This window comes from Moschus berezovskii, chromosome 21 (assembly GCF_049115385.1).
Source record: "Moschus berezovskii isolate FMDL1 chromosome 21, NW_MosBer_1.0, whole genome shotgun sequence".
NCBI classification, from domain to species: domain Eukaryota; kingdom Metazoa; phylum Chordata; class Mammalia; order Artiodactyla; family Moschidae; genus Moschus; species Moschus berezovskii.
In genome coordinates, this window is record NC_142480.1 from 42,145,526 (window position 1) to 42,167,205 (window position 21,680).

Genomic DNA, 21,680 nt, shown 5'->3' on the forward strand with positions numbered 1-21,680 from the left:
CCAATGCTATATGGTAATATAATTGATTTGTCATTTTTTGCTTGTCATCAGTATACAACCACCTGATTCTGTTATGATGTACAATTATATAAAGCATATCTGTTCTTTTTTGGATTGTTTTGACCTAGATATTATTGCAGAATTTCAAGCAAAGTTCCCTGTGCTGAACATCAGGTATTTGTGGAGTATCTGTTAGATATATAGACTTCTGTGTAAATATGGATGGAATGAAGGTAGGAGATAATCCTTGCAAATTGTCTATTACAGATATAGTTTTCTCTGTATATATTAGAGATGCAGATTTTGCATTTACATGGGAGGGAGGAGCAAGGCAGGAGATATTCCTTGTAGATTACTGAAGATACGGATTTATGTGTATATGAGGAAGGAAGGAAGGCAGAAAAGAAGATAATCCTTGTGGATTTTCTATTATGGATACAGATTTCTGTGTCTGTGTTAGAGATACAGATTTCTTTGTATGTATGGAAGAAAGGAATGAAAGCAGGAGAGACTTCCTGTGGATTATCTATTACAGAGTCATATAGCTGTGTATATGTTAGTCACGAATTTCTAATTCATCCCCGGCCCTTCTCTTTTTTGTGGCAGGGTGGGGAACACTTTGTGTTTGAATTCTCAGAGTCTCCTTTTGTGTTGTAAATGAGTTCCTTTGCATCTCTTTTATCATCTTGCATAGAAGAGAAAGCACTGGCGACCTACTCCAGTACTCTTGCCTGGAAAATCCCATGGATGGAGGAGTCTGGTAGGCTGCAGTCCATGGGGTCACTAAGAGTCGGACACGAGTGAGCGACTTCACTTTCACTTTCATGCATTGGAGAAGGAAATGGCAACCCACTCCAGTGTTCTTGCCTGGAGAATCCCAGGGACGGGGGAGCCTGGTGGGCTGCCGTCTATCGGGTCACACAGAGTCGGACACTACTGACGCGACTTAGCAGCAGCATTGTCTTCCCTTGACTGGCTGACTTGGTTAGTGTAAGTCAGACCTTCATCATCCATCCCTGTGGCAACCAGGGGCATAGTTTCATAATTTCAGTGGCCGTTTCTCATGGCTGAGTAATAGTCCATTGTGTACATGTACTGCATCTTCTTGAAGCTTTAATCTGTCAGTGGACATTTTCCTGGGTCTGTATTTTGTTGTTGTAAGTAGGGCTGCAGTGGATCTTGCATGAGGGTGTTTTGAATGATGGTTTTTCAGATATAAGCCCAGGTGTGGGTATGTCAGAATTTAGGCTTAGGTTTTTTTTGAAGATCTTTTTCTAGCATGTGGACTCTGTACTTCTCGGGCTATTGGTAATTTCTATTCCCACTGACTGTCAGGTAAATTCTATCACTACCTGACTCTCTCCCACATGTATTGTTGCAGGCTTGTGAGGATGCCATTCTGATAGGTGGATTTGATTTCTTGTTGTCATTTTGATGGCATTTCTCCTGTAACAATTGGGGATGATGAGCATATTGTCCTGTGGTAGTCTGGGTGTTGTTTTTTTTTCCTTAAAGGATGTGAGGAAATTTTACCTTTTCCAATTGTCTTCTTGACAGTCTATTGTGTTTGAAATGTATTTCTGCAATATCCGCTGCAGGACCATTTCTGAGGGTGTGCATGAGTGCAAGGTAAGTCACTTCAGTTGTGTCTGCCTCTTTGAGACCCTATGGACCATAGCCCACCAGTCTCCTCTGTCCATGGGATTCTCCAGGCAAGAATACTGGAGTGGGTTATCATGCCCTCCTCCAGGGGATCTTCCCAACCCAGGGGTCGAACCAGCACCTTTATGTCTCCTGCATTGGCAGGCAGTTCTTTACCACTTTTGCCACCTAGGAAGCCCCAGTAGAATCGTAAAAAGTCAGTAACAATTCACCTAGACATACAGAAAGAGGTCAAGCTGTATCACCAGGGCAAACTGTTACACCTCAAATGGAATGGTCAGACTGAGGCCTGAGATGTGGGAAGCATCCATTGACGTGGTGGTCTCACCATGTGCCCCCTTGGCTGTGACTGTATTGGCTCAAGGAACAGCTTTTATTGGGTAGTGGACCTTGGTCCCACCAGAAGCCTTCCCTTTGAAGGGAGCAGTGCACATCTTTAAAACTGCTCAAAGATGCAAAATGGAGCGCATCGCCTTGAGTAACATGATATTGCATGTCCCTGTAGTTAGACTGAGAAGAAAGGGAATAACTAAATATTTAATAAATCCTTATCTGTGAAAAAACTGTGAACTTGAGATATTAAACCTAATTTACTTTACACATCTGAAAATTAAAGAATCATCCTATAATGCTCCTCATTGTTAATTGTTAGAGAAATGCATATCAAAACTTCAATGAGATACCACCTCAAACTGGTCAGAAAGGCCATCATTTAAAAATCCCCAAATAACAAGTGTTGCAGAGGGTGTGGAGAAAGGGGAACCCTCCTACTCTGCTGCTGGGCATGGAAACTGGTGCGGTCACTGCAGAGAACAGAATGGCGGCTCCTCAAAAAACTGAAAGCAGAGTCACCATATGATCCAGCAATCCCACTTCTAGCCATACATCCAGACAAAGCCATAATTTGAAAAGATACATGAAGTATGTGCATACGAGCTGCAGATCTGGCAAGAAACCTTACTCTCACATCCTAGATATCAAATTTGTTTTCACATATTGTCTGCCATATTTAGTCTCTTGGTTCATACTCCATGTAACCACATACTGTCATAATTAAATCCAGTTTGAATTTTACCTTATTTTTAGGATGTGGTTTCTCTCCAGCAGCGTAGGAAGATTCCATTTTCTCCAGGGCAGCACTTCTTCATGCCCAACTCTGGTTCCACCTGCAACCAGAACCTTAGGGGAGTCAGCTTCCTGGGTTCTGTATACGTGCATGAGGGAGAGGAAGCAGGAAGGCAGGCAGAGGAGAATCCTTATGGATTAGCTAATAGAGATACATATTTCTGTGGGTATGTTAGAGATACTGGAGAAGGAAATGGCAACCCACTCCAGTAGTCTTTCCTGGGAAATCCCATGGGCAGAGGAGCCTGGCGGGCTACAGTCCATGGGATCACCAAGTGTCAGACATAACTAGCGACCGAACAACAACAAGCATGTTAGAGATACAGATTTTAGTGCATAGATGAGGGGAAGGAAGGAGATAATCCGTGTAGTATATCTATTACAGGTACAGATTTCTGCGTATGGTTAGCAGCAACTTCCCAACTCACCCCTGGTAGTTTCCTGTTATTTGTTTTTGGCTGGGAGGAATCCTTTGTGTTGTAATGTCAGCCTCTCTTTTTGTGTTGTACATTACTTCCCTGTACCTCTTCATTATTTTGCCTTGGAGGGACATCATCTGCTATTTTCTTTGTCCATTGCTGGCTTCGCTTAGTGTTTGATGCTCTAAATTGCATCCTGCGGGGATCATTGGCCTGATTTCATAATTTCAGTGGCGGTTTTTCAAGTCTGAGTAATAGCCCTTAATATACCACATTTCTTTAAGATTTCATCTGTGGATGGACCTCTTCTCACGTCTGTCTCTTGGCATCTGGAGGTCCCACTGCAGTGAATGTTGGGGTGCATGAATCATTCTGAGTGATGGTTTTTCGTAACAGAGGACCAAGTGTGGATATTAAATTCCTAGGCTTAGCTCTCTTGAAATTTTTAGTTCTGGCCTGCAGAGGCTGTCCTTTCTAGGGGCTGTTGCCAATGTCCATTCCCACAGCACTTTTCGGGGGTTTCCAACATCTCCCTGCTCTCTCCACCGTTTACCGTTTGCCGACAGTCAGGATGGTCGTTCTGTCAGATGGGATTTGATTTCTTGTTGTCAGTTTGATTGCCATTCCTCCTGTCATAATTAGGGTTGCTGAGCATCTTGTCTTCCGGCTGATTGGATTTTTTTTTTTTCCTTAAAGGGTATGAGGAGAATTTACCTGTTGCCATTGGCTTGTTGAAATTTGTCTGTTTTGGGAATTTATTTCTGCAAAACCTGCTGAAAGACCTTTCTTGGGGGCAGCCATTGCTAAGGGCATCAGAGGCCTTGTGAACTGAAAGTGCAGATAGAACCGGAGTCACGCTGTAGTTAAAGGAAATGTCCACAGGCGGCAGCACTTCTTCCTGCCCAACTCTAGTTCCAGCTGCACCCAGAAACGTAGGCGAGTAGGCTTCCTGGGCCATGAATTAGAGTGGAATATGACTGAGCAAACACCCAAGGGCTTGTGCCTCACTACTTCGTACCCATAAAGCTTTACCCTTCCCCTGAAGACTCATGCCTACCTGGGGCACCACTCCCTGGGGAGGTGCCTAGGAGGCTGCACTCTCAGGAAGGAGGCTTCAGCTGGCGTTCCCAATGCCCAGACCCTGGATGCTTGGTGACTTTACCCTGTATCCTCGAGGCCAGAGGGTCAGGCCACCATTGTTGGTGTCTACTAGGGATTCTAGTCCCAGCCAGAAAAAAACAGACAGTACAGGTTTAAGAGGCGTCTCTATGAAGGGCACCCTGCCGGGCCATCTCGACCCCACCACAGGCCAGCCCTGGGACTCAAGTTTCCTCATGGTTCAGGGATGGGATAAGAGCCCAAGTCTCAGAGGTCAGAGGGAATAAAGTAGGCATCTTTTTTCTTTTCCTTTTCCTTAGTCTCATCCCTATGCTCTGTTGAAGTCTAGCCGATTTGCAGTTTTGTGCTTGTCCTCAGTGGACAATGAACTGATTCAGTTATGACAGATACATTCTGCATATGTATAGTTGTTTTTATTTTTTTCCATAGAGTTTATTGAACAAGGTCCGGTAAAGTTCTCTATTCTGATCATCAGGTCCCTGTGGACTATTAGAGATACAGATTGTTTGTACATGTGCAAGGAACCAAGGAAGGAAATAGTCCTTGTAGATTAGATATTCCAGTGACAGATTTCTATGTCTATGTTAGAGATAAATATTTCTGTGTATATGTGCAAGGAAGGAAGGCCAGAGATAAGCCTTGTGGATTAGCTCATACAATAGCAGATTTCTGGGTATATGTGGATATACAGATTTCAGGAAGCATGGGAGGAGGAGATAACCCATGTGGATTATCTATTACAGACACAGATTTCCATGGACACATTAGTACTGACCTCCTAATCCACCCCTGGCTCTTTCCCTTTTTATTCCCCCCTCTTTGGAATTCTGGGTTTGTGTTTGCATCTCAGAGTATCTATGTTGTAAATAACTTCCTCCTTTTTTCAATTTCTCCTCCCACAACATCTGCTATTCTCTTCCCTTGTTGCTGATTTCTCTTCGAATACTTTCCAGCAAGGTCCATCCCTGTGGGGACCGTTGGCCTAATTTCATAATTTCAGTGTTGGTTTTTCAAGTCCACTTTAATAATGATATATTACTATATAATAATAATATAAAAATAGCCCATTTTATATATGTACCACATTTGTTTAAGATTTTATCGGTCATTGGCCCTTATCTTGGGTCTGTGTCTTGGCGAATGGAGGTACCACTGCAGGGAACGCTGGGGTGCATTTTTCATTTTGAATGACGTTTTTTCATAATATAGGTCCAGGTGTGGGTATTAGAATCCTAGGTTTAGCTGTCTTGAAATTTTTTCTTCTTGCCTGTGCAGGCTATCCCTTCAAGGGGTTGTTGCTCATGTCTGTTCCCAGGGAACATGAAAACGGGTTCCTTCATTTTGTCTCAGGGAGAAAGCCAATTCTGACTCCATGTTGAAAACTGTTTTTTTGACTTGCTTTTCATTCTTTTAATTATTATAATCTTACTCAATGGCTTGCCTGGAGGTCCCTATCCCCCTGATTGACTAGAAAGTGTCTTTGCTCAGCTCAGGGAGAGATACTTTGTCCCTGCCCACCTGGAAATAGAAGAGATTAGCACACCCCTTCTGAAGGCTTTTCATTCCCTTTCGCAAGACTGAACACCTTCTCACTTTACTTCCCCACTGCATCTCCCTCTCCTTCTGGCTTTTGACGTTAATTCCTCATTGCTTCTTTCTCTCTGATCTATAAAACAACCTGGCATCCAGACCCCAGAAGATGGTTAATTTGAGGCGCTAGCCTGCCATCCTTTCCATCTGCTGGCTTCCCAGTTAAAGTCCCTTCCTGGCCTCAACACCTCATCTCTCGGATTCATTGGCCTATTGTGCGGTGAGCAGGATGAGCTTGGACTCAGGAACAATTTGGCTTAGCCAGCCAGGAGCCTTGCTGCTTGTGGCTAGCTGGCCCCAATCAGGGAATATTGGGGTAAGACCCTAGCAGCTACTGGGACCATTTGTTGTCCTGAAGTTCTTTCCTTCAGGATTCCCTGAAGTGGCACCGGCTAACCCCAGCACTTGGCAGCTGAGACAAGGAACCGAAAAACTTCTAGAGTCCAGGGACTCAATTTCATTTTAGGGTAAGTATATGCAGTTCGATAGCTGGTTCAGCCAGTACGATGTTTCATGTGTCCTTCTGTGTTAAGAGCCGACAGGCTTGATTTTGGAGGGCAAGTTGCTCTGGGGTGCACATGGGAACATATTTCCCCTTCAATCTGGGCTTTCCCTTTATGGGATAGGAAAATTTGGTTGGGCACCCATTTGCAGAGAGGAGGTGGTGGGGGACTCTACCCTGAACCAGTTCATTGGGAACTAGTCCTAGTGGGGCATGCCCACCCTAGTTGCAGTTAGCTCAACTGTATGGTAAATTATAGGGTAAATGGGCTTCCCTTGTGGCTCAGCTGGTAAAGAATCCGCCTGCAATGTGGGAGATGTGGGTTTGATCCCTGGGTTGGAAAGATCCCCTGGAGAAGGGAAAGGCTACCCACTCCAGTATTCTGGCCTGGAGAATTCCATGGACTGTATAGTCCATGGGGTTGCAAAGAGTTGGACACGACTGAGCGACTTTCACTTCACAGGGTAAATTTATTTACCTGATTTGGGAACTGGTCTAGTTGGAACGGGTTCATTTGGGAGGTAACTCTTGTTGGGGTGGGTAGCCTAGTTAGAATTAATTCATTTGCTTTATAGGGTAAATTGATTTACCCAATCTGGGAATCAGTTCATCTGGATGCATCAATGCTGAAATCTGTCTGGATCTTCTGTGTTTGGCATTATACAGCTGATAAAAGTGGGAAAATTAGATATGTTAAGATTAGAAGAACAAAGTCCCTGAATGATTCAGGATTAAACAATCTGGCCTCATAGTCACCCACGAGCTGAGCATCTGCCTAGAGGCCTCATCTCCACACAAGTGGAATATCTCTCCAGAGGCCCAATATACACACAGGAGCTGAGCATCTGCCTAGAGGTGTTTAGATATACACAAGCTTAGCATCTGTTAGAGGCCTCAAAGACACACAGGAGCTGAGCATCTGCCTGAAAGTGTAAAGTGTAAGTCGCTCAGTCGTGTCCAGCTCTTTGCAACCCCATGGACTATATACAGTCCATGGAATTCTCTAGGCCAGAATACTGGAGTGGGTAGCCTTTCCCTTCTCCAAGGGATCTTCCCAACCCAGGGAATGAACGCAGGTCTCCTGCATTGCAGGTGGATTCTTTACCAACTGAGCTATCAGGGAGCGACTGCCTAGCAGCCTCATAGACACATGCAAGCTGAGCGACTGCCTAGCAGCCCGACACAATTGAGATGAGTGTCTGACTAGAGGCCTCATAAACATGTGAGCTGAGCGACTGCCTAGCAGCCCCATAGACACAGAGAAGCTGAGCATCTGCTTGGAGGCCTCATAGACACACATGAACCAAGTGTCTGCCTAGAGACCTCATAGACACACTGAGCTGAGTGCATAGCCAGAGGCCTCATAGACATAAACGAGCTGAGCATCTGTCTAGAGGCCTCCTAGACACAACCTGAGCATCAGCCTAGAGGCATTTAGATATATACAAGCTTAGCATCTGTTAGAGGCCTCAAAGACACACAGGAGCTGAGCATCTGCCTGGAGGCTTCCTAGACCCCCCAGAGGTCATATCCTGTCACAGCTGCCCTCAGGAAAGGTCTTGCCACACATATTACAGAAATGAACTCCAAACACAACCAACTTTCAAGAAACCAATTTCAAAGGTCAATTTTCCTCACACCCTTTAAGGAAAAAAAAAAGAAAAAGAGAACCCAAATGGCCAAGGACAAGATGCTAGTGTCCCAAATTATTACAGGACAGCTGCTGATAAAAATGACAATAAGAAATCAAATCCCGTCTAACTGAACGGCCATCCTGTCTGCCAACAGTACATGGAGGAGAGAGCCAGGAGATGATGGAATTCTCCTTCATGTTCCCTGCAAACAGACATTGGCAACAGTTGCTTGAAGGGACAGCCTGCACAGGTCATAACAAAAAAATGTCAAGAGAGCTAGGACTCTGATACCCACACCTGGACCTATATTATGTAAAACCATCATTCAAAATGACAATACGTACGCCAACCTTCATTGCAGTGGTACCTCCAACTGCCAAGACACAGAAAAAAGAAAAGGTCAACTGACAGATTAAATCTGAAAGAAATACGGTACATATATTCAAGGTGCTATTACTCAGACTTCAAAGATCGCCATGGAAATAATGAAATTATGCCGATGGTCTGAACACAGATGGACCTTGGAGGAAAATACACTAAGTGAAAGTAGAGGAAGAAAATAGCAGGTGATGTCCCTTGAGGGTGAAATTGAAAAAAGGATACAGAGGAAGTAATTTACAACAGAAAAAGTGACTGAGGATTAAAAAAAAAAGTGCCAGGGATGAATTTGGATGTTGTTACTAACCTATACATGGAAGTCTGTAATAGATAATCCACAAGGGTTATCTCCTTCCTTCCTTCCCCATATGCACTGAAATGTATATCTCTAACGTCATTGTTGTTTGGTTGCTAAATTGTGTACAACACTGTGAACCCCACGGACTGTAGCCTGGCAGGCTCTTCTGCCCATTGCATTTCCCAGGAAAGTGTACTGGACTGAGCTGCCATTTCCTTCTCCAGGATCTGAACATACACACCGAAATATCTATCGGTATTAGCTAGTACACAAGGAGTATCTTCCACCATCCTTCCATCCACATATACAGAAAAACATTTGTCTTGAACATATACAATGAAATCTGTAGCTGTAATAGATAATCCACAAGGATTAACTCCGTTCCTCGTTCCTTGCACATGTACAAAGAAATTGTACCTCTAATAAATGTCCCATAGGGATCTGAGGTTCAGCAGAGAACTTTTACTTGACCTTGTTCAATAACCTTAATGGCAAAAGAATCAATAAAGAGTATTAAAGCCTGGATGCGTATGTCACAGCTGAATCAGCCAATTGTACTCTGTGGACAAGGACAGAACCGCAGATTGACTAGATTTCAACATAGAATTGCCATGAAATTAAAGGGAAGAATAGTAATGCCTAGTGTATTCCCTTCAACTGCTTGACTTAGGATCCTATCCATATCCTGGAACCTGGTAGGCTTGAGTTTCAGGGCTAGACTGGGGTGGAGTTGAGACAGCCGAGCAGGGTGTCCTTCATAGGAGCCCTCTTAAACCTGTACTATCTGGTTTGCCCTGGCTGGGGCCAGAATCCCTAGTGAACCCCAATCTTAATGGCCTGACCCTCTGACTTAGAGGAACATGGAAAATCACCCAGACCCCCAGTCTCTTGTTACTGGGGTCCCCAGCTGAAGCCTCCTTCCTGAGAGTGCAGCCTCCTAGGCACCTCCTCAGGGAGCGGTGCCCCAGGTAGGCATGAGGCTAGAGGGGAGGGAAGGGTGAAGCTTCAGGGGGGAAGGAGTAAGTGAGACACAAGCCCTTGGGTGTTTCCTCATTCAAATTCCACTCCAGTTCACAGCCCAGGCTCTGGTTGCAGGTAGAACCAGGGTTGGATATGGAGAGGTGCTGCTGCCTTGTGGACAACTTGCCCACTGGGGCTGCCTGGCACCTCCAATTCAAAAGGCCTCTGGGGCAGTGAATGACAGTTGCCCTCAGGAAGGGTCCTGCCACAGGTATTGCACAAATGAATTCCAAACACAACTGATTTTCAAGAAGCCAATTTCAGAGGTCAATTTTCTTCATACCCTTTAAGGAAAGGAAAAAAGAGATAAAAAGAACCCAAATGGCCCCAGGACAAGATGTAGACAAGAGCCAAGAGTCTTTCTAGATGCCCAAAGTCTCACACAAGTTGAGCAAGAGCCCTGAGGCCTCTAGACAGACAGGAGCTGAGCGTCCACCTGGAGGCCTCATAGACACACACAAGAGGAGCATCAGTCTTGAGCCCTCAAGATAGACACGAACTGAGTCTCTCCATACAAGCCTTATAGTCAAACACAAGGTGAGGATCTGCTTAGAGGCCTCATACACACAAACGATCTGAGCAACAGGCTTGAGGCCTCTAGATAAATACGAACTGAGTTTCTGCCTAGAGGTCTCATAGACACAATGAGCTGAGCTTCTGACTAGATGCATCGTAAGCACACACAAGCTGAGCGAGAGCCTTGAGGCCATAGACATGAGCTGAGCATCTGCCTAGAAGCCTTATAGTCAAACATGAGGTAAGAATTTGCTCTGAGGCCAGTCACATATGAGCTGAGGGTCTGCCTAGAGGCCTCAGGCGCATACAAGCTGAGCATCAGCCTTAAGGCCTATAGAGAGACATGAGCTGAGCGTCTGCCTGGAGGTGTCATAGATACAAGGAGCTAAAAGTTTGCCTCAAGGCCTTATAGTCACACATGAGCTGAGCCTCTGCTTAGAGGCCTCATAGACACCATGAGCTGAGTGTCTACCTCGACGCCTGTTCTTGCCTGGAGGCTTCATGGAAAGAGGATCCCAGTGGGCTTCAGTCCTTGGGGTCCCATAGAGTCAGAATAGATACTTCAGGACTCCCTGTTCAGCACATGGAGTTTACTGGACCTTGTTTAATAACCTCTCTGGCAAATGATTAAAAAAGAACAGATATGCTGTATGTATATAAGGAGCCTGTATACAGCATATCTGTTCTTTTTCAAGGTTGGGGGCGGGAGGAGAAGGGGACGACGGAGAATGAGATGGCTGGATGTCATCACCGACTCTGTGGACATGAGTTTGAGTGTACTCCAAGAGTTGGTGATGGACAGGGAGGCCTGGCGTGCTGTGATTCATGGGGTCGCGGAGAGTCGGACACGACTGAGCGACTGAACTGAACTGAACTGATACTGACAATAAGAACAAAACTCCAAGTCAAATATCTGGCTACATTGTATCAGCGTGAGATTAAAGAACAGAAAAGAGTGATGCTTATTTTACTCCCTCTGATCTCCCCGACATGTGCTGTTTGCCATACCTGGAACCTGAGCAGGCTTGGGTCCCATGACTGGACTGGAGAGGATTTGAGACAGTAGGGCCAGGTATCCTTAATTTTGAGCCCCCTCTTAAATCTGTACTATCTGGTTTTCCCTAGCTTGGACTTTAGACCCTAGTGCATCAAAAGAATGGTAGCCTAAGCCTGTGACCACGAGAACTTTTGAAAAGTCACCTGGCCTCCAGGTCCCCTGCTGAAACCTCTTTTCTGGGAGTGCAGCCTCCTAGGCGTTTCAGCAGGGAGCAGTGCCCCAGGTTGGGATGAGTCTGAAAGGGAGGGGTGAAGCCTTAAGGGGAAGAAGTAGTGAGACACAAGGCATTGAGTGTTTGCTCAGGCAAGTTCCACTCTAATTCCCAGCCCAGTAAGCCAACTTTCTCAAAGGCTCCGTTTGCCTGAAGAACGAGTTGGACATCAAATAGTGCTGCCACCTTGTGGCCATTTTCTGTAATAACACCATGAGGAGCTGTGTTGCTGCTGCTGCTAAGTCACTTCAGTCGTGTCCTACTCTGTGTGACCCCATAGATGGCAGCCCACCAGGCTCCCACGTCCCTGGGATTCTCCAGGCAAGAACACTGGAGTGGGTTGCCATCTGGACATTTAATATTCACAAGGATCTAGGTAGGGGCTGTAAAAATATAAATAAAACACATGCTCTCAAGAAGTGTCCTAGGTGTAGTCATGAACAAAGAACTCAAAACAAGGCAGGCATTAAAGAAGCCAATTTAAAGATGTAAGCTTAACTTCCGTTCCGTTCCGTCGCTCAGTCGTGTCCGACTCTTTGCGACCCCGAACTTACACCCTTTTAAAAAAAAAACACCACGTGAAATGATGTCAACGTCACTAAACATTGAGTTCAGTTCAGTCGCTCAGTCGTGTCCGACTCTTTGCGACCCCATGAATCACAGCACGCCAGGCCTCCCTGTCCATCACCAACCCCTGGAGTTCACTCAAACTCATGTCCATCGAGTCGGTGATACCATCCAGCCATCTCATTCTCTGTCGTCCCCTTCTCTTCCCTCCCCCAATCCCTCCCAGCATCAGAGTCTTTTCCAGTGAGTCAACTCGTCGCATGAGGTGGCCAAAGTACTGGAGTTTCAGCTTCAGCATCAGTCCTTCCAATGAACACCCAGGATTGATCTCCTTTAGGATGGACTGGTTGGATCTCCTTGCAGTCCAAGGGACTCTCAAGAGTCCTCTCCAGCACCACAGTTCAAAAGCATCAATTCTTCGGCGATCAGCTTTCTTCACAGTCCAACTCTCACATCCATACATGACCACGGGTAAAACTATAGCCTTGACTAGACGGACCTTTGTTGGCAAAGTAATGTCTCTGCTATTTAATATACTGTCTAGGTTGGTCATAACTTTCCTTCCAAGGAGTAAGCGTCTTTTAATTTTATGGCTGCAATCAGCATCTGCAGTGATTTTGGAGCCCCCAAAAATAAAGTCTGACACTGTTTCCACTGTTTCCCCATCTATTTCCCATGAAGTGATGGGACCAGATGCCATGATCTTCATTTTCTGAATGTTGAGCTTCAAGCCAAACTTTTCACTCTCCTCTTTCACTTTCATCAAGAGGCTTTTGAGTTCCTCTTCACTTTCTGCCATAAGGGTGGTGTCATCTGCATATCTGAGGCTATTGATATTTCTCCCAGCAATCTTGATTCCAGCTTGTGCTTCTTCCAGCCCAGTGTTCCTCATGATGTACTCTGCATATAAGTTAAATAAGCAGGGTGACAATATACAACCTTGACGTACTCCTTTTCCTATTTGGAACCAGTCTGTTGTCCCATGTCCAGTTCTAATTGTTGCTTCCTGACCTGCATATAGGTTTCTCAAGAGGCAGGTCAGGTGGTCTGGTATTCCCATCTCTTTCAGAATGTTCCACAGTTTATTGTGATCCACACAGTCAAAGGCTTTGGCATAGTCGATGAAGCAGAAATAGATGTTTTTCTGGAATTCTCTTGCTTTCTCCATGATCCAGCGGATGTTGGCAATTTGATCTCTGGTGCCTCTGCCTTTTCTAAAACCTGCTTGAACATCTGGGAGTTCACGGTTCACATACTGCTGAAGCCTGGCTTGGAGAATTTTGAGCATGACTTTACTAGCGTGTGAGATGAGTGCAATTGTGCGGTAGTTTGAGCATTCTTTGGCATTGCCTTTCTTTGGGATTGGAATGAAGACTGACCTTTTCCAGTCCTGTGGACACTGCTGAGTTTTCCAAATTTGCTGGCATATTGAGTGCAGCACTTTCACAGCATCATTTTTGAGGATTTGAAACAGCCCAATTGGAATTCCATCACCTCCGCTAGCTTTGTTCATAGTGATGCTCTCTAAGGCCCACTTGACTTCACATTCCAAGATGTCTGGCTCCAGGTGAGTGATCACGCCATCGTGATTATCTTCGTCATGAAGTTCTTTTCTGTACAGTTCTTCTGTGTATTCTTTCCACCTCTTCTTAATCTCTTCTGCTTCTGTTAGGTCCATACCATTTCTGTCCTTTATCGAGCCCATCTTTGCATGAAATGTTCCCTTGATATCTCTAATTTTCTTGAAAAAATCTCGTTTTTCCTATTCTTTTGTTTTCCTCTATTTCTTTGCATTGATCACTGAGGAAGGCTTTCTTATCTCTCCTTGCTATTCTTTGGAACTCTGCATTCAGATGCTTATATCTTTCCTTTTCTCTTCTTTTCACAGCTATTTGTAAGGCCTCCTCAGACAGACATTTCGCATTTGAGCATTCTTTGGCATTGCCTTTCTTTGGGAATGGAATGAAGACCTTTTCCAATCCTGTGGCCACTGCTGAGTTTTCCAAATTTGCTGGCATATTGAGTGCAGTACTTTCACAGCATCATCTTTCAGGATTTGAAATAGCTCAACTGGAATTCGATCACCTCCACTAGCTTTGTTCGTAGTGATACTCTCTAAGGCCCACTTGACTTCACATTCCAAGATGTCTGGACTACTCAGTCATAAAACAAAATGAAATAATGACATTGGCAGCAGCATGGATGAACCAAGAAATTATAATTGTGTGTGAGGTAAGTCAGAGAGACAAATATGTGATACGTACAGGTGGAATCTATAAATTCATACCAGTGAACTAATGTACCAAACAGACTCACAGCCTGAGAAAACCGAATTTCAATTATCAAAAGAAAGTTAGAAGAGAGGGATAAATTAATAGTTTGGGATGAAAATATATGCACTAATATGTATCAAGTTGATAATATATCAAGTTTTCTGAATAGAACAGGTAACTGTACTGGAAAAATTGTAATAACCTATATGAGGAAAAAAAGCAGAAAAAGAATAGATATACATCTAGGTATAACTGAATCAAGTTCATATATACCTAAACAAACAAAACAACAGAAATCAACTGTGCTCCAATATAAAATAACAATTAAATTATGAATTAAATTATCTGAGCTCAGTGCAGGGGACACCAGGCAGTGGTGACCCCTATGATTAGATAAGGGATATGCTATGATATTAATATGACACCACCAAAGATTTTCACTCAGCAAAACACAGAGCAGCAATCCACTCAAAGGTGCCTGACCTCATGTGAATGTGACAAGGTGAAGAGAAGGAAAAGGACCTCAGGTTAATCAGGTCAACACCCTCAATTCAGACGTTGGGAATCTCCGAGGGGACAAAACACACTGCCGGTAAAGAACATATATAGGGTTTCCATGTATAGGATCCTGACCCATGTGGATGGGGTGAGACCCACACAATCCCCAGACCCTGTACCTGGGGTCACATGACCTTTGGTTAGGGCACCATGTCTCTGCTGGTTGGGCTCCTAAAGTGAAACTAGTGAGTTTCTGTAAATTTCTGTGATGGTAGAAAGAAGTGTAGGATCAGTCTTCTCTCCCCACAATTTTCCCAGAGAAGTCCTCCTCTTCTCCCTTTTGTTGTGTGTGATAGTAACTGTTTTTATAGCTGTCATGATAATGTTGAACACACTTCCTTGGGTCTGGCAGGCTCGGTCCTGTCTTGTTCCACTGAGGTGTTGACAAAATACACACCAGGCGCGGGGCTGGGAGACGAGGGGCAGGTCTGGTCTCTGCTGTGGAGGCATTGTCGACTGGAAGGAGATCACAGTAGCAACTTCACTTGCTGCCCATTGGCTTTTCACCCGATCCGTGTGCCCTCCAATCAATTCACCAGGTGAAACTGCCTCCCTTCCTGCCATGCTCGTGCTGGTGAATTGGAGTAATTCCCAGGTAGCCACCTGAGGAACCTCCAGGAGCCCCAGGGAGGGTGAACCTCCCAGGGGTAAAGAGGCACAGGCACAGGCCTGTATAAAGTGAATACCATAAAGCATTAACTCCTAAACACAAGTGAAGCGCTCATGTATTCTTCCCTTTTTCTTAGTTTTGTACATGTGGTCTCCCCATACACATGATCCTGACCCATGGAGATGGGGTGAGACTTGCACAGACCCCTGACACCCCACCTGGGTCACATGTCCCTTCAGTCAGGACACCATGGCTGTGGTTGGTGGGCCCCGAATGTGTAAACAAGCCTGGTCCCTGGGGCCTCTGAGACCCTAGAAAGAAGTGTAGGGACCGTCTCCTCTCCCCAAAACTGTCCCTGAGAAGTCAGGCCCCTCCTGTTTTCACTCTGGTTCTGTGTGACTTTTTGCTGGTGTGAAAGCTCATGCTAGAGGTGAACACTCTACCTGGGTTCTGACAGGCTCTGTCTCTCTTGTCCCGCTGAGGTGCTGAGAAAACAGGAGAGTTGGGCTGAGAGACGAGGGGCAGCTCTGTTCTCTTTGGAGGAGAGAGTCGACTGGAAGGAGAGCACAGCAGCAACCTCACCTGCTGCCCGTTGACTTTTTGCCCGATCCCTGTGCCCTGGAACCAATTCACCAGGTGAACCTGCCTCCCTACTCAATCTGAATGTGCTGGAACATTGGAATAATTACTAGTGAGCCCACCTGAGGGGTCTCCAGGAGCCCCAGGGAGGTGAACCTGGCAGGGGACAGACTAGGAGCCCCCCCGCAGCACTGACCCCCGGGAGGGCCGTGGAGCCCACTCAGAGGAGAGCATGGTACCCAGAGAAGCCCACCCCAGCCCCAGCCCCCAGACTTCTGAGCACTGACGTTCAGACGCAGGTGCGGAGTTTCCCAGACAGAGGCCAGGCCAGGTCTCCACCTGGGTCTCCATGTCCCAGTGCACAGAGTACAGGTCAGGTCTAAATGTTCTCATTACACAAAGCACATGGTCTCGTTTAAACATCAGTTTAGATGTTTAGACTTGGAGAGGTCTAAACCTACCGTGTAGACAGAACTTGGTCAGGTTCAGACTAGTCTAGGGCTGGTCTCCCAGGAGGCACAGGTCACACACATGCAGGGTCTCTCATCATTGGATGGGGGGGCTCACCCTCTTAGGGGAGCAAGAATGTAGATTTCTTGAAAAAGAAATCATCACTGGGCTCCACACTTCACCCACATCAGGAAACTGAAAGAATCTGTGTCATTAAACATTTCAACATGCAAAACAACAATGTTACCAATTTCTCTGGCCACATGATGGTCAGGTCCAAGGGAGATCCAGAAACTTCTCACAGTGCAGTCCAGTGTCTTGTAAAGACTGACAGGAAGTGGCCTGATTCCAGATCCCAGGCTTCCAGCAGGAGGTGACCAAAATGGAAATATTCTGGAAAAATATATTATCAGTATAAAAATATATTGTTGAAATTGCAAGCATATTAACTATTATTTGCAAACCTAAAATATTCTTAAAATCTTGATCTTTGTGCACCCTGATCTTTGTGGTTTCTATTGTTTCCTTTGGTTCAGATTTTCTAGGTAGAAGCCAGCCATCATTTCAAACTACTTTCGTCTGTTATTTCTTATATGAATGAAGAATCACACTTAAAAATAAAATTCCTGCCAACAATTAGTGGCTCAAAGAGCATATGAGCTGCAGGAACTTTTTCTTCTAACAGTTTCATTTTTTTCCATGAAGAAAACAGAAAATATAGGCCCCCTGATTTTTTGCTTCTCTGTTCAAACTGAGCTAGAATGAAACTGATATTCGTATCAACAGGTAATATTTTGGAGGTTAGAAATGTCATACCAGGGTAACAGGGCCTGGAGAAAAGGGAATGCTCCAATGTTGCTGGAGGGAAAGCCTATCCTAAAAAAAAAAGCTAAAACTCAAATTGGACTTAATTATGACAGTATGTGACTATATAAGAGTATGAACCAAGAGTTTACATATAGCAGGCAATATGTGAAAACAAATCTGATATCTCAGATGTGAGAGTAATACTGCATGTATCTTTTCAAATTATAGCTTTGTCTGGATGTATGGCTAGAAGTGATATTGCTGGATCATATGGTGACTGCAGCCATGAAATGAAAAGACACTTGCTCCTTGGAAGAAAAGCCATGACAAACCTAGACAGCATATTAAAAAGCAGAGACATTACTTTACCAACAAAGGTCTATCTAGTCAAAGCTATAGTTTCTCCAGTAGTCACGTATGGATGTTTGAGTTGGATTATAAAGAAAGCTGAGCAACGAAGAATTGATGCTTTTGAACTGTGGTGTTGGAGAAGACTCTTGAGAGTCCCTTGGACTGCAAGAAGATCCAACCAGTCCATCCTAAAGGAAATCAGTCCTGAATATTCATTGGAAGGACTGATGCTGAAGCTGAAGCTCCAATACTATGACCACCTGATGCAAAGAACTGACTCTTTAAAAAGACCCTGATGCTGGGAAAGACTGAGGGTAGGAGGAGAAGGGGATAACAGAGGATGAGATGGTTGGATGGCATCACTGACTCGATGGATATGAGTTTGAGCAAGCTCCAGGAGTTGGTGATGGACAGGGAAGCCTGGCTTGCTACAGTCCATTGGGTCGCAAAGGGTCGGACACGACTGAGCAACTAACACACACACATGTGCATCTTTGAGCAGTTTTAGAGACCTGCATTGCTCCCTATAAAGGTCCCATTGTGTTGGGACTAAGGTCCACTTCCAACTAAAAGCTGTTCCTTGACAAATTCAGTCACTGACCAGGTGGCTCACGGTGAGACCATCATGTCAGCTGACATTTCCTATATCTCAGGCCTCAGACTGACCATTCCATTTGAGGTGTAACAGTTGCCCTGGTGATACAGCTTGACCTCTTTCTGTTTGACTAGGTGAGTTGTTAATGAAGTTTTAGGATCCTGTTGGATTAACAGCCCTCTGATAGCAAAATATATGTCTTAAAGTTACACCAGGACACGGGGATTACACCATGAGCCTAAGGGAGTTTTTCATGAAAATTACTTTCTTGATGGAATCTTCTGTTTTTAAAAATTTCCCATTTTTATTTTGCTAATTTTTTTGATTATTTTGTGCAGATAGCCATCAACAATTTTTTTTAAGTTGAAGTACAGTTTATTTACAACACTATATTAGTGTTGGGTGTACAACAGAGTGAATCGCTATTTTTATGGATTATACTCCATTTAAAGTTATTACAAATCGAGTACATTTCCTTGTGCTGTAGAATATATCCCTATAGCTCACTGACTTTATACCTAGCAGTATCTGTCTCTGCCCCCGACACCTGTCGTGCCTCTCCCTCCTCCCTCTCCCCACTGCTGACCATTGCTCTCTTTATCTGTGAGTCTGTTTCTGTTTCATGGGTAAGTTCATTGGTGTCATGTTTTAGATTTCACGTAGAAGTCATAACATACATGGTACTTCTTTTTGTCTTTCTGACTTACATCACTTACTATGATCATGTCTAGGGTTATATTGCTGGAAACCCATTATTTTAATCTTTTTTATAGCTGAGTAGTATTATGTATCTCATATATGAAAACCTATGAAAGCTAGGTATATATTTCATATATGAAAATATGAGTATATATATTTGGAGTATGGAATCCTTTGCTATTGTTCTTTAACCAAAAAAATCAAAATTTTACTATAACTTATAATGATAATAATTCTTACAACTTGGGCTTGGTAAAATATGTTTCACTGGGACTTCTACGGCAGTAGTTTTTAAACTTCGGGGTGCTTCAGAATAGTTGGAGGATTTGTGAACCCAAATTGTCAGACTGAAGTTCCAGAGCTTCTGATTTAGTAGACTTGCAAATACCAGCCCAGGGACCATAAAGAAATTCACTGTCTTTTGAGTGATGTTTTTAGAGACTGAATATAACCCTTCTAATTCAAGTATACTGTCTTACATCTTAATACGTACAAAAGTTTTACTTTGAAACTAGAAGATTGCTAAGTGATTTCCATTTATAGGGCATTGCAAACTGAAATCAATATGTAGGTATCAAAAATAATGAAAACAAAATGTGTTTTCAGAGAACACTGACAGAGGAACTTAAGTTTTAAAAAAACATATTTATCCTGTAATTAGATTCATTGGCTACACTTGACTGATAAATTCTTTGTGAAGCAAAAATTATGTGATTTTTAAAATTCTCATCAAAATTAGTTTCCTAATGGAATCTCCTATTTTAAAAAATCTCGCCCACCCTCGTACAGGAGCCAGTCCTGAGTAGCCCAGGAGACAGAACCCGGAAGCGAGGTTCCCGGCGGCGATTTTCCGACTCTGAGATCTTGATGAATAAAATAAAGCAGACATAATCATCTCTGGAGTGATTATTTATATCTTGATGGTTGAAATGATTTATATGTAAAATAGTAGTAAAAATGGAAAAAGAGAAAGTAAATGATGAAAAATCAGACTCAGAGAACTCCTTGGACTTTTCCGAACACTTCAACCAACTTGAACTGTTGGAAACACATGGACACCTTATTCCCACTGGTACCCAAAGTCTCTGGGTAGGGAATTCTGATGACAATGAAGAGCAAGATGAAAAAACTGAAGAGTGGTATCAGCTGCAAGAAAAAACAATGGAAAAGGATCCAAGCAAATTGCTTCTTTGGGCTGCTGAAAAAAATCGGCTGACCACAGTGCGGAAACTGCTTTCAGAAAGGGCTACCCACGTGAACACTCGAGATGAAGACAAGTACACACCGCTCCACCGAGCAGCCTACAGTGGGCACTTAGACATGGTCCGGGAGCTGAATGCACACGGGGTGGATGTCCATGCGGTGACCGTGGATGGCTGGACACCCCTGCATAGTGCCTGTAAGTGGAATAATGCCAGAGTGGCTTCTTTCTTACTGCAGCATGATGCAGATATCAATGCCCAAACGAAAGGCCTCCTGACCCCCCTACACCTTGCTGCTGGGAACAGAGACAGCAAAGACACCCTGGAGCTCCTCCTGATGAACCGCTACATCAAGCCAGGTCTGAAAAACAGCCTGGAGAAAACGGCATTTGACATCGCCAGGAGGACCGGTATCTATCACTACCTCTTTGAAATTGTGGAAGGCTGCACAAATTGTTCACCTCAGTCTTAATAACAGTTCTAATAATTTTCTTAAGTTTTTAAGTCCGAGTGCCTGCTTTCTGTGAGATGTGAAATATCCCCATTGTACAAAGTTGACATCAGAAGTCTTAGGACAGTAATTCAGTGGTACTCACGATACTATCCCTCCAAGTGAATTGCCTGACCTTGATGTCAAAATGTATTTGAAAGTTGTTTGGATTTATCTTTAATGATTTCCATGGTGTTTGTGATTTTTACCAAATCATTTTAAATTGTCTATATTGAAAAACTTGTCCGAGGTTGTACAGAAAACTAATGATATTTTTGGTGCTGATCCAAGAGAAATGTATTTTTACATTTACAATATCCCCCATCCTAGAGCTTTGTGGAGTATTTAGTATATCAATATGTATTTTTATAAGGTCAGGTAACTCAGAATTTTATTTAAAAATCTTAAATATACTGGTGCAGTTCAGCTGTCTTCTCTGCATCACCATAGCCATTTGCTTTCACTGTAAACTGTAAGAATGAACATATTAATGACTTGAATCTTCATAAGTTTAAAAAAAATTGAGAAACCTAAAAAAAAAAAACTCCAACTTTTATTTTGCTATTTACTGAGTAATATCTATATATCTGTCATATATGAAAAGAGGTATATATTTCATATATAGCAATATAGATATGTATGTCTTATATGAAAATATAGGTATATATCTCTTATATGACAATATAGGAACATATCTCATATATGAAAATAGAGGTATATATTTTTATATCATAAAATTAAAAACTTTCATAAATTAAAATTTTTCAAACAATTAAAGCCTTTCATTGCATGGTTCCCAACAAACTGTGGAAAATTTTTAAAGAGATGGGAATACTAGACCACCTTACCTGCCTCCTGAGAAACCTGGATGCAAGTCAAGAAGCAACAGTTAGAACCAGACATGGAACAATGGACTGGTTCCAACTGGGAAAGGAGTACATCAAGGCTGTATATTATCACCCTGATTA

The 21,680-nt window shown here is 43.7% G+C and overlaps 1 long non-coding RNA gene and 1 pseudogene across 1 annotated transcript in view; one reads left to right on the plus strand and one right to left on the minus strand.

The window, feature by feature from the left end:
• Positions 1-3,160, minus strand: part of LOC148774542 (uncharacterized) — a 40,235-nt gene extending 37,075 nt beyond the window's left edge. The window contains exon 1 of the long non-coding RNA XR_016035705.1: positions 2,738-3,160. This is a non-coding gene — a long non-coding RNA (uncharacterized LOC148774542). The remainder of the gene's footprint in view (positions 1-2,737) is intronic.
• Positions 3,161-19,847: 16,687 nt separating this feature from the next.
• On the plus strand, positions 19,848-20,694 carry LOC129550117 (ankyrin repeat domain-containing protein 49 pseudogene; annotated as a pseudogene).
• The last annotated feature ends 986 nt before the right edge of the window (positions 20,695-21,680 follow it).